The 7,310-nt window shown below is 35.1% G+C and overlaps 1 non-coding gene across 1 annotated transcript; it reads right to left on the bottom strand.

Annotated features, from left to right (window-relative positions):
* Nucleotides 1–6,427: 6,427 nt before the first annotated feature.
* Nucleotides 6,428–6,550, bottom strand: LOC126033265 (small nucleolar RNA SNORA19). Its single transcript, XR_007504375.1, has one exon. It is a non-coding gene; the product is annotated as a small nucleolar RNA SNORA19 (small nucleolar RNA).
* Between the last annotated feature and the right edge of the window lie 760 nt (nt 6,551–7,310).

The following is a 7,310-nucleotide window of genomic DNA, read 5'->3' as shown; positions in this document are numbered from 1 at the left end:
TACTGAAGAAACAAGTTACCAAAATCAAAGGAACACAACAAAAGCAGTACTTAGAGGAATACTCAGCAATACAGGCCTACTTACAAGATAAAATTATCAACCAAAATTCACATCTTATATGTCTGGAAAACCAACAACAAATGAATATAAGGACTAGTAGAAGATGGAAATTAAAAAAAGAGCAGATATGGGGCAGAGTGGTGGCACAGCGGTAAGGTATTTGCCATGTATGGGGCTGACCTAGGATGGACTGCAGTTCTATCCCCCAGCGTCCCATATGGTCCTCCAAGCCAGAAGTGATTTCTGAGCACATATCAGGAGTAACCCCTGAGCATCACCAGATGTGGTCCCCAAAAGAGCAGAAGTCAAAGTTATAGAAACAAAAAAAGAATATAAAGAATTAATGAAACTAGTAGCTGGTGCTTCAGAAAAATAAACAAGATAGACAAGCTGTAGGCTAATATTTCAAGGAAAAAAGAGAAAGTGCTCTAATAAATAGAATCAGAAACAAAAGGGGAGAAATTACAAGAGTGTTACCAGGACATCATGAGAACTTATTATGAGCAACTCCAGTATGTTAAGATGTAGAACTTAAAAGAAATGATCATATTTCTAGAAACAAATTTCCAAAAATAAAGAAGTAAATAGCCTGAACATATCAATCACAAACAAGGAAATTAAAATAGAAATTAACAATCTCCCCAACACTAAAAGCCCTAGTCCATATTGCAAATTTTCAGAGAAGAATATCTGATATTGATCCTTAAGCTTATCCTCCTCTCCCCAAATATTGAAGAAATAAGAATTTCTCTTTACCTCTTCTATGAAACAACACCAAAATTACAGAGAAATTAAAAAAAAATTGAAGCTCAAAACAAAGAGCGGTGAACACTGTTAGGGAAATAACCACACTAACATCTAGCATGACAATGTTAAAGAATAAGATAGGTATAATGCCTGTCTCGATATAAGGGTGGGAGAGGGGCAGGTGGTGGGAATGTTGCACTGGTGACTAAAACCTAACTATGAAAATGCTTGTAATCATGGTGCTTAAATAAATATTTATATTAAAAAATTTCAGACCAATTTTTGCTTTCAACATTGATGTTAAACTTCAACAGAATTTTAGCAAACAGAATCTCACAATACATCAAAAACATTAGACACCATGATCAAGTGAGATTCCTACCAATGACTCAAAAGTAGTTCAGTATATACAAATAAATGAACATAAATCAATTCCATTTAAAATAGTGTCCAAAATACTTTGTACCTGATAATCAACTTAACAAAAGATATGAGACCTATACAACAAAAACTTCAAAACACTTACGAAATAAACGTAAGAAAACTAGGAAATTCAAAAACAGTTTATGTCTGTGGATTGAAAGAATTAATGTGTAAAAATCACCATCTTAGTCTATGTTATAGATTCAATGAAATTTCTATCAAATTCAGAAAATATTCTTTAAAGTCTTTAAACAATTTATTATCAAGTTTTTGCGGAATCATTAAAGATGAGGAAACCAAAGCTATCTAGGGCCCCTACTCTCAGAAAAGTCATCCAAGTCACATTGGCTGCCACTGAAAACATGTGAATAGGCTGTGGAGCCTGAGTGCTGTGAAGTTTTGTTTAAAGAGCAGGGTGCTGACATAGGTAAAGACCACTCCATCATCTGTATTAGAAAAAAGTGCTGTATGTAAGTTTATGATAGTTGGGGAAAATTTTGGAGGACAAAGTGAAAATTGGAGGAGAGAGAAAGACTGAAAATAAACAAGTTTGGGAGATTTCAGAGGGAAAAAAGGCAGAGGCAAGCAGCAATAGAGCAACAGTAAAGAGAACCCTGAAAATGCCTAGAATATCTCATCCCCTACTGATCCAAGCTTGAAATTCCCAAAATCCCTGAGCTTAGCAAAAGTACCAGACACATGGAGAAGCAAAGACTGATCATTAGATTGAATATCAAGCCCCAAGGGAGATTGGTGGTAAAAAAAAATAATAATGTTGGGAAAGCTGCCTAGATAACAGAGACTGAGCTGGAAGCAGAAACTGTGGCCACGTTCCCAAATGCTAATCTACCCAAAGAAAGATGTCAATAGCAACACAGTAATTGTGGAAGACTTCAACACCACTCTGTCATTTCTTGATAGATCAACCAGGCTAAAACTTAACGAGGAAATACAGGCTTTGAAGGAAGAAACAGAGGAGTGGATTAGTAGTCATATATAATGTTTTTCTAATCATTCTTCTCCAATGTACCTGGGAAATTCTTCAAGATAGACCACACACTGGGCCATAAAACATGCTTCCATAATATCAAAAGAATAGAGATGATATCAACTATCTTCTTAGACCATGATGCACTGTGAATCGGAGTGAATTACAAACAGAAATGGAGAAATAACCCTTACAGCTAAATACTTTACGGGTCATTACTAAAAAAAAACCAGTGGGTCAGAGATGAAGTTAAGGATAGATTTCAAAGATTTCTGAAAACAAATAAGAATAAAGACAAGAATCATAGAATAAGTGGGACAGTGCAAAATTACTATTAAGAGAAAAATGTATAGCTTTGCAATCATTCATCAGGAAGCAGAAAAGGTCTACCTAAATAAATAATGTAATATCACTGTTTAAGAAATTGTAAAATGATCAGCAAAGAACAAAAGATAGGCAGGTGGAGGAAAATAATAAAACTTAGAGCAGAATTTGGGGTCAGAGCAGTGGCACAAGCAGTAAGGCGTCTGCCTTTCCAGGGCTAGCCTAGGACAGACTGCAGTTTGATTCCCTGGCATCCCATATGGTCCCCCAAACTAGGAGCGATTTCTGAGCACATAGCCAGGAGTAAACCCTGAGAGTTACCAGGTGTGACCAAAAAAACAAAAACAAACAAACAAAAACCTTGGAGCAGAATTTAATGATCTGGATACCCAGAAAATAAGCAAAGAGATCAATGTAAGCAGAAATTGTGCCTGATATATACACAAAGGAGAAATAGTCAAATACTGGCTGAAAATGCCAGGTGTCACTTTGGAAATTCCTCAACCATCCACACAGGGGAAAAAGTCGTCCACAACGGGCCTTTAGAGGAACCCCATGGGGGTTAAATTAGTTCTACCCACAAGGAAAATCTAAGGATACATCTGGTGGGCTGAGCCCCCTAAAAGCTTAGGTATGCCATGGCATCACACCACAGAGATTGGCACACATCACAAAGAATGAGAACAGTGTTAGTGGGGATGTGGAGAGAAAGGAACTCTTATCTACTGTGAGTGGGAAAGCCGTCTAGTTCAACCTTTATGGAAAGCAATATGGAGATTCCTCCAAAAACTGGAAATCGAGCTCCCATACAACCCAGCTATACCACTCCTAGGAATATACCCTAGGAACACAAAAATACAATACAAAAATCCCTTCCTTACACTTATATTCATTGTATCACAAGACTCTGGAAACAACCAAGATACCCTTCAACAGATGAATGGCTAAAGAAACTGTGGTACATATGCACAATGAAATATTATGCAGCTGTCAGGAGAGATGAAGTCATGAAATTTTTCTATACATGGATGTACATGGAATCCATTATGCTGAGTGAAACAAGTCAGAGAGAGAGAAAAAATGCAGAATGGTCTCACTCATCTATGGGTTTTAAGAAAAATGAAAGACATTCTTGCAATAATTATTTTCAGACACAAAAGAGAGAAGGGCTGGAAGTTACAGCTCATCTAATGAATCTCACCACAAAGAGTGATGAGTTTAGTTAGAGAAATAACTACATTGCGAACTATCCTAACAATGAGAATGTATGAGGAAAATAGAAAGCCTATCTAGAGTACAGGCAGGGGATGGGTGGGGAGGAGGGAGATTTGGGACATTGGTGATGGGAATGTTGCACTGGTAATGGGTGGTGTTCTTTACATGACTGAAACCCAAACACAATCATGTATGTAATAAAGGTGTTTAAATAAAATATATACAAAAAAGAAACAAAATTTTAGGCCAATCTCCTTGAGTAGCACAGATACAGTTTTCCTCAACAAAACACTAGCAAATAGAATCCAACAGCTCATCAAGAAGGTTGTACACTATGACCAAATAGGATTCATCCCAAGGATGCAAGGAATGTTTAACATATACAGGTTAATAATATAATACACCACATTAATAAAATAAAAGTCAAAAATCATAGGACCATATTAATAGATGCAGAGAAACCACTTGAAAAGGTCCAGCACCCATTCATGATAAAATAAAGTAAAACTCTGAACAAGAAGAAAATTGAAGGAATTTTCTTCAATATAGTCAATTCTATTTTCCACAAGGCCATGGCAATCATTATACTCAATGAGGAAAATGAAAAGCTTTTTCTCTAAGATCTAGCAAAAAAACAACATATCCTCTTGCCACTTCTGTTCAATATTGTACTAAAACTATTTGCAAAAGCAATCAGGAAAGGAAACTATATCAAAGGCATCTACATAGAGAGGAAGAAGTGAAGTTGTTGCTGTTTGTAGAAGATACAATGCGATATCTAGAAAATCCTCACGACTCTACAAAAGGCTCTTTAAACAATGTACTTTTGTAGTAAAGTGGTAGGTTACAAAGTTAATTTTTATAAAAAAAGTATGTGGTTTTTCTGTGCATATAAGCAATGAAAGGGAAGAAAATATGTTAAAGAAATAATCCCTAACTATCACTATTTTTCAACTAGACTATTATAATAATCGTGAGGCCTATAGAGCAAATTGATCCTTAATAACAACAATTCTCAAGTGTTTGAGGTACCATGATTTCACTGTAAGCAGAAGAAAGTCAAATTCTAAATTTATTAATAAGGCTAATATCATGATATATCTCATGAACATTTTCTTTACACTCTACACTGGGGATTTTTGTTTGTTTGTTGTATAGGCCTACACCTGGTGATACTCAGGGGTTACACCCGGCTTTGCGCTCTGAAATTGCTCCTGGCGTGGGGAACCATGTGGGACGCTGGGGATTGAGTCATAGTCTTAGCCGTGTGCAAGGCAAGAACCCTACGTCCTGCACAACTGCCTTGGCCCCTAGGGGATTCTTATACTTCCTGCTATTTCCCTAGATCTGAATTCTTTCTTATTTTTGTCATTTATGTTTTTACTTTAATATCACTTTTTGTGAGAGCTTAATAGGATAAATATCTAAATTTAAAAGTAAAATGAGGATAAAAAGACTATATATAAAAATGAAAATTTAAGTTATCTTAAATTTAAAGTGAAGTGCCTCTTCCATTACTGATAGTTGCAGTATATCTGTTGGAGGGAAGAATGTTCCATATTTACTCTTCAAGATCCTTTCTATAGAGCTTAAATCTTATCTGTTATCTTCTCTTTCAGTCTCTTTATCAAATTAATCCAAAGTAGAGCCTCTAAATATTACCCCAACAAACACCCTACATTTCTGAATCCTACTATGACACATTTTATGGTATTTTCCTGTCCTTAAGTGAGTGTTGTTGGGCATAGAGGAAAATCCTCCACCTTATGTAGGTAATTGTGGTACTGGATGAGTAAATGGAATAGCATCAGAGAGATTTAGAAAGAAACATTAAACTTAACAACATAGATTATTCAGATAAAGTTATTAAGCTTTCATACATACTATGAATCAATGTTATACATAAGTATATTCAAGTTTATTGGAATATACTAATTTTTAACTTGGAAACATAGTATTATTAGAAGTACATTATTCAGGTCCCAATTTTTACCAAGGAGAAGTGATATAAATAACCAAGAACTACAAATATATAAATCACCAAAGGAGAAGTACACTTTATATTAAAGGTGGCTTGATCTTATTCTTTGAGCAAGAGAGGATAATTTTTTCAAATAGATAGGACATAATTACTGATAAATTACTGATAAAGACATGAAATAAAAGATGTGAAGTGGTTACTTCTTCAATTAAAGAAGGTAAGGGAAAAAGCTTTTCTCTTTGGTTTTGGATCCTTAGTTGCTCTTAACTCGGAATAATCTACATTTTTAATAAGACTTCCCAGAGGTTCACAGGGTCTCAGCTGACTTAATTCTTTTATCATATAAAACTTTTTTTCAGTCATAATGGTATTTATTCGGTACTTCTGATGAGATAATAGTATAATGTCAACCATGAGAAATAAAAATAGGCCCATTTGGGGACAGAGAATCACACACACTCATGGACAAGCATTTTTCATGGGGAGGGGGGAGAGATGGTTCAGAACGTACAATATGGAGCTGGAAGTCCAATCCAAAGCTACCAACCCCCAATTCTATGGTTTCAACTAATGACAGAGAATTACCTATGTTCCTCAAATACACCCTAGACTCTTTAACAAGAAATACTAAATGATCAACCAGGTGCTGGTAACATTCTGATTTGTAATTCGCCCAGGCAATCTGACAGAACTGTCTGAAGGAGACTGGCAGTATCACTATGGAGTCATACTGCTAATTAGCCTTCAACTATTATATAGCACATGAGAAATAACACTGCTCACATGAACAGAAGAAAGCATATCATATAAAACTTAATGAAAGAGATTTCTGTCTGACATTTTATGAAATGACCATCTGGCTCCTTTAAAAAAATCAAGCTGACAGCAGATAAACATACATCTTACTGAGCTTTTAATGAAAATCATATTGAATTAATTTTGTAAAAAAATTCTATTTTGGTCTACATTTTTGTCACCTTGACATTATTATTATATTTGTTATCATCATCATCATCATCATCATCATCATCATCATCATCATCATCATCATCATTATTATTGCTTTTCAGACCACACCCAGAAGCACTCAGGGGTTACTCCTGGCTCTTGGTTCAGAAATCGCTCCTGGCAGGCTTGAGGGACTACACTGAATGCTGGGAATTGAACCCAGGTTGGCTGCATGCAATGCAAACACCTTATTGCTGTGCTATTGCTCTGGCCCCAAGTCTTTATTTTTAATGCTCCCATATTCAAGTGGACATGAGAACTAGTAATCATGCTTTAAACTAAATTATTTGTTTTTTCCAGCACAAATAACAAAAATAAATTAGCTGTGTGTGTCAGGAAGATTTGATCTGAGCAGAAACTACCAGTTGTATTTCTAATAATATTATGCTTCCAAGTTAAAAATTAGTATATTCCATTAAATTGAATATATTTATGTATAATATTGATTCATAGTATGTATGAAAGCTTAATAATTTTTATCTGAGTAAATAACAGGTTTATTATTAGTAAGTAGGGGAATTTCTTCTTTTCTGCAAGAGAAACAAGATTAATATGATTCAATTC

This window comes from Suncus etruscus, chromosome 16 (assembly GCF_024139225.1).
Source record: "Suncus etruscus isolate mSunEtr1 chromosome 16, mSunEtr1.pri.cur, whole genome shotgun sequence".
Classification (NCBI taxonomy): Eukaryota; Metazoa; Chordata; class Mammalia; order Eulipotyphla; family Soricidae; genus Suncus; species Suncus etruscus.
Note: the sequence above shows the minus strand (reverse complement) of the source record. Positions and strands in the feature narration are given on the sequence as shown.